Below are 6,000 nucleotides of genomic sequence, written 5' to 3'. Positions count from 1 at the left end.
AACCACAAAACTGCAGATGTGTTTCATGTACTTTACCAAACTGACTTCAGTGTCAAGCTGAGTAAACTCAACATTGACATTTATCACTTTAAACAGTGAATTCTTTACTCTATTTTCTCAATCTCTCCTTCAGGTCAGAGGTCAACTACAAATAGCCACAAAGGTCAAACCTGCTCTCCCCAATGTTAACAGCTCTGTTTGCCATTTTGAACGTTTTTATGTCGAGAGTGGAAACAATAAACCTCTATGAAATCACTCATCTGTTAGGATTTGAAGCTTTGTCCAATAACAGGCCTCCCTGCACGGCCATATGACTCTGCTTATAAACAACAGCCTGTTGGTTAATTTCTAATTGGAAACATCGCCTAACCAATAAAAAGCTGCAACAAAGTACTAATTTCACTCCTATTTCTGAGCAATTCAAATGAACCATGAGCGAGAAAATGGCCTGAGGCACATACCAATCATCTTCTTTAGTAACACACAGAGAACAGCTCTGTTCGTTTAATAACCCTCACAAATTAAAGGAAAATGTATGATTTAATCATCTGGCCGCAGAGTTAGATCATGCTCTATGACATCATTCTGGAGCGCTTAATGCTGTTGACCTAATCCAGCTATAGCGGAAGTCAAATCAGTGTGTTAGACATCCATGGAATATCTCTGCGCGCCGTACTAAAGCACAGGCCTGAAGCAGGATTGTACATTTACAGCTTCAGACGGACAAAGTGTTTGAAGGCTACAACACCATGATTGTGGTCTACTGCAAAAATGTTACTTATTTTGGGCCCATGCAATGAAAACACATGGTGGAGACTATGAAGGAACCTCAACAGTTTCATTTGTGTAAAACATCATAACGACCTTTTCGGGCAATACAGCAGTGGTTCTTAAATGTGGTCTTTGTGCAGCAGCGGTGAAGCAGCTTCAGGGTTCTGTGGATTGAGTCCTGCAGTCAGTCTTTACCTGTGCAGCTCAATTACTGCAGGTCGCTTTAACAGTTTCAGAAAGAAAACCTGCAACCAGCATCACCACAGGCCAAGCAAACAGCCCATTCCATACAGGCATACTAATAGACTAATAGGCATGACTGTGTCAAATAATTCCAAGGGGATATTTGTATCTTGTAGGGTTTCCTGGCTGAGAAAACAAATTAGAACCTCTGCCATACAGTAATTGAATATAATAGAGAAGGAGGCGAACACAAGGCGGCACAATTTTACTAAACTATCGCAGTATTTTTTTTTCACGTCAGCATCAACAAATGGTTCTTTCCTTTTCCTCTCCTTTATTGGTGTACTTTGCACGGAGCGGGTTTTACAGCAGCACACTGAGGACTTTTATGTGCCCTGGTGAAGAAAAAGGTTAACCAAATGAGCCATTTCTAAGTCCAGGCTGTATTTTTCTCTGCCACAAAGCATTGCAGAGCTCTTCCATCACCGGGCCATGCCCAAAAATACCGAGCAACAGTTGGTCTCAGCAGTTGTTGTTGACTCGCGGAGCTATGCTGCAGTTGGGCCACTCCTGTTCATTCTGTCAAGGCATAACAACAGACAGACAGCACATGTGCTGGCTGTAAAGTTTATAAAACACACCACTAAGCAAATGTGTCAGGAGAGTGGCTCAGCAGGGCAGATGGGTGACGCAATCTGTGCAAATGCTGACAGGTGGGATGGCAGACGGGCTGGGCGTAGCAGCAGGAGACCACAAAGACTTTCACTGGGCTGGGCTGCAAGATTACACACTCACTTTTCACAACTACTACTCCTCACACACATCACCTCTCTACACAGAGGTCACACAGGAGTAACACCTCTGAACGGTCGTGAGATTATCAACCATTGGAATAACCAAATAATGGCGGTTGTTAGGGTATTTTTCAAGAATTAACAAGTCAGCTCTTCTCTTTGTTGGCGAATAAGCAGTAGGCTGTAATTACACTTTCTCCCTACATATTTCAGACCAAGGACAGTGGAGGGAAGGTGTGTGCTTGCCTTAGTATAATATCAGTGTGGCTGTGGCTCAGGAGGTAGAGCGGGTCATCCACTAACCAAGAGGTTCGTGGCTGGATCTCTTGTCTGCATGCCGAAGTGTCCTTGAGCCAGACTTGCGCCTGATGGCTGTGTTGGGAGTGAGTGAAAGGTCTGTGATGGAAAAAGCGCAGCATAAAGAAGAGCTGTATGAATGTATGAGTGAATGTGACTTGTAATGTAAAGCGCTTTGGGTGGCTGATAAGACTAGAAACACTGCTACATAAATACAGTCCATGTCTATATTCCATTATGCAATCCGAGATTTGGATGGGCTAGCTCAAAAACAAAACAATTACCCAAAATAACATCCTGTGTCCCAGACATGTGATCATTTAAACAAACGTAACCAAGTCATTTCCAGAATTTCCTCGGTCCGCTTCCAGACAATAACATCATCTAACAACTACGTGATGTCACTGGAGTACGAGAAAGGACTGCTGAGCGGACAGCTTTTGGGATCTGCACATCAGAATTCATTTAAGACTTTTAATGTGCGTCAAACGACAGAAAACAGGATTTTAATTGAACCGATATCACATCTGTGTTGATTCTACAAAAGCAATAAACTACAAAGATGATAACTTCTGAGCGATAACAATTTTAGGGTCTGCACTTAGAATCCATGCAAACCTATTCCGTCAATCGCTGTCCGTCTGTGTAATCACCTCTCAGAGCTCTAGGGGACAGCCATGGGCAGCTGTCGTTTGGGCAGCCGCGGCTACAATCTCTCCATTGTGCATGATGTGCAGCTGGCACGGGGTTGGGAATGCCTACACACAATGAATCAATCGAAGCCCCTCCTAAGTGAACCAGACCTGGGCAGCGACACGAGGAGATCTACGGCAGCTGTAACATGGCTCCTCTGTGCCATAATCCTTTTTTTTCAGGCTCTACTCTCACTCCAGCCTGACCATTTGATTCCAGGCTGGTCACACTAAAGCCAGCCCTTTGTAATCCGATGCTTTTAAAATGTAGGTAGCAAAATTAAGTTGCATGAGGCGTCACACTGTGTTTACCTTTGAGACGCGTTAAACAGGCTGTTTATTGGTATTAAATCAAATTCACTGGGATAGGCCTCAAATTATAAAATAGCAAGCCCCAGCCGAGTTGTCCTTATTTATCCTTGGCCCTATTCCCTTGACCTCAGTTGGGCTAGGTCTGTCATGCCCTTACAAATTTTTACTCTGATATTTTTCTTCTTGAACCCAGGAAAGCCTCCCAAGATCCCACTCATTGACAGCATTGCACTGGAGAGAGCGACAAAATGGAGGACTTTCATTTATATCAGACTCAAATTCCTACCTAATACCTGTTTTACACTGAAAAAAAGCTGTTAGTTTGGCTCATTTAGTGGCTTGATACACTGGCCTGGCACCAGCCTGTGTCCATATGCTACAACCAAGCTTAAGCGTTTTGAACAAATTCACACTAAAACACTGAGTTCTCCAGGGATGCTGTTTGATCCCTGACCGTGCTTTTCCACTCCTCGTGAAATGGCTGTTGTGGAAGCAGCCAACACAGAGTATCGGATTATTAAGTTCATCGCCCATGTGACCAGTAATCCTCTGGTCCGGATCATATTCTTAGAAACATTTTGGGCAGGAGTGAGTCTGTATGTTTGGGGCCGTGACAGCTTGATGACCTCATTGGCAATAGAAAACATGTGTAACAGCGCCATCTACTGTTGAAATGATGTTACTGTGTTACTGTGAAATTGGGCCAGGGTTTTCTTCAGGTCACTCCTTCATCTTCCATCACCACCTTATTCTGTTCAACCACTGGTTCCCAAGCTTTCTGAGTTGTGACCTCTGAAGGTGGGTATTAGGGCCTTAGCATGGATTTGAGCTCTAATCAGTGCAATCAGATTGCACATCAAATTTACATTGGCTCCCCATAAAAGTTCTGGCTCAGACCATAAGGGAACAACTCTCTTAAACAACACATTTATTTTTCCTTGACAAATATACTGTCCTGTCCCCAAATACTTTGAATTTAAGGATTTTCCTTGTCAGCACAGACAAATACCAAAGTAGGAAAGGCTCAATCAAGCCACACATATACTACACAGCACAATACTGACCCTGAAACGGAAGCAGCAACAAGTCATTGCCCATAATATAATTTATACATGATTGTTTTCCACTGTTTTTCTTCTCTGGGATGTCAACAATGTTGTCTGGGAATTATTTTTTGCACCTTTGCACGATAAATTGTAATCTAGTACCAAGACATTTATAATTTAATCTTATATTGCATATCACAGTGATAGATCAAAGAAACAAAAACTTGGATTCAGTTGGCGTTATTTCATAATAAGTTTCTGTCTGAATTTAAGATAAGATGAGATGTACCTTTTTTTCTACTCTGCAGAGGAAATTCTTTTAAGGACAGAATGAATAAAAATTGAAATAATATACACAAAAATAATGCTATATACACACGATTTCTTAAATAAATAAGGTGTTATCATGTATAGGTGACTGCTTGCACTTTACTCGATTGGAGGAGGCAGGTATGGGCCTGAATGTGTAACAAACACAGAGAGTGGAAGGGGGATCTGAACGTGTTAATTCAGCAACGCTGCTTAAAACCAACACTTACCTAACCTTTCATCGAGGAATGTAAAGAATCCCTCCATGAAAGAAAAATTGCGTAAACTCGAATAGTAATCTGTATATCAGTTAACACTGCTGCAGGTGACCAGCAGTGAGATTTCCGGTGAATCGAGTATTTCGAGTTTTCCAGTGTTTAGTGTTGCTCAACTTTCTGGCGACATAATAAATACACTGACAGCGTGTACAAGTTTCATCTATACATTAAAAAGCTTCACTCCATCATCCTGCCAACATGTTACGTTGCGAGTTAATGCTGATGAATCAATAAATTAGTGAATAAACTCCTAATAACTAATTTATGGAAGTTGTATAATGGCAGCAGCAGAAATAATAGTTTATCTACATATTATATTATTATTTGAATACAAAAATGCACTAACACTAAGTAAAATCTGCGTGCATTTCTTATGTGTTATGATCGAGAGCTGCCCCACGTGCTGAGCCACCTCCAGGGTGGGACTTCTGGAGAAGGTGGATGTGGCTACTTCCTGGATGGCTCGATGTGTCTCGAACTCGCGAAGTGCCGGTAGAAGAGAGTAGTTCGCTCGGTCTGGGATAGCTCCTGGTAGCACTACCCCGTCTGAACACCAGTCAGCCACAACTCGACTCGACCTGCCGAAGGTACTGAAACCATGTTCCCCTGTTGATAGCATTGTGTGTTTACTCGCCGGTTGCGAAACAGACGTTGGTGTTTCAGCTGTTTGCCGGGTCGTCTTCCCCCCAGTGCGGGTTAGCTAGCTAATAGCTAAGCAAGGTAGCTCCTGCAGGTTAGCTTTAGCCTAGCTAGCAGCGGCTTCTCCTCCTCCTCCTCCCGGGCAGGTGGCTATCAAACAGCTAGATACTGTCGATACTCGTGGTTGTTGCTAAGGTGGGTGCCGTGAGATAATACACTCTGGGAGTCAGCCATTGTGTCTTTATGGACGTGTGTTGTTCCAGTTTGGCTATGGCTAACGTCGGCTAGCTTGTGTATGAGGCGTCAACTATTGTAGGAACCGTGTAACTGCTCAATGTCACCGGGTTTACATCAGCTCTATCGACCATGGACGTGCCCCCCAATAACCGGGACATGTTTAATAGTATGCATGTCTGTTTCTCGTGTCAAATTATGTACATAGCATCTGTTTTATGAAGTTGACTAATCGAGTCATCTGATATCAACAATATCCCGTTCAGGGGGGCGAAGCTGCTCTTTCCCCAACTGTGCTCCCACAAAGATGTCCCTGTTCTCACATGAAGATACGGGCTAAGATCTGGGAGAGCCGCTCTTTAATATGCTCAGGGTAAACTACTGGAAACGGATTCACTGCAGCAAGGATCAGGCAACTTTGACACCATGTTGAAGCGGCCAAGCG

At 43.2% G+C, this 6,000-nt stretch overlaps 1 protein-coding gene across 1 annotated transcript in view; it reads left to right on the top strand.

The window, feature by feature from the left end:
• Positions 1-5,114: 5,114 nt before the first annotated feature.
• klhdc3 (kelch domain containing 3) overlaps positions 5,115-6,000 on the top strand; it is a 29,725-nt gene continuing 28,839 nt past the window's right edge. The window contains exon 1 of the mRNA XM_035171969.2: positions 5,115-5,269. The gene's annotated coding sequence lies outside the window, so the exon portion shown is untranslated. The remainder of the gene's footprint in view (positions 5,270-6,000) is intronic.

The sequence above is a fragment of the Hippoglossus stenolepis genome, chromosome 12, assembly GCF_022539355.2.
Source record: "Hippoglossus stenolepis isolate QCI-W04-F060 chromosome 12, HSTE1.2, whole genome shotgun sequence".
NCBI classification, from domain to species: Eukaryota; Metazoa; Chordata; class Actinopteri; order Pleuronectiformes; family Pleuronectidae; genus Hippoglossus; species Hippoglossus stenolepis.
The sequence above is the reverse complement of the archived record's forward strand: the minus strand, read 5'-3'. Positions and strand labels throughout refer to the sequence as shown.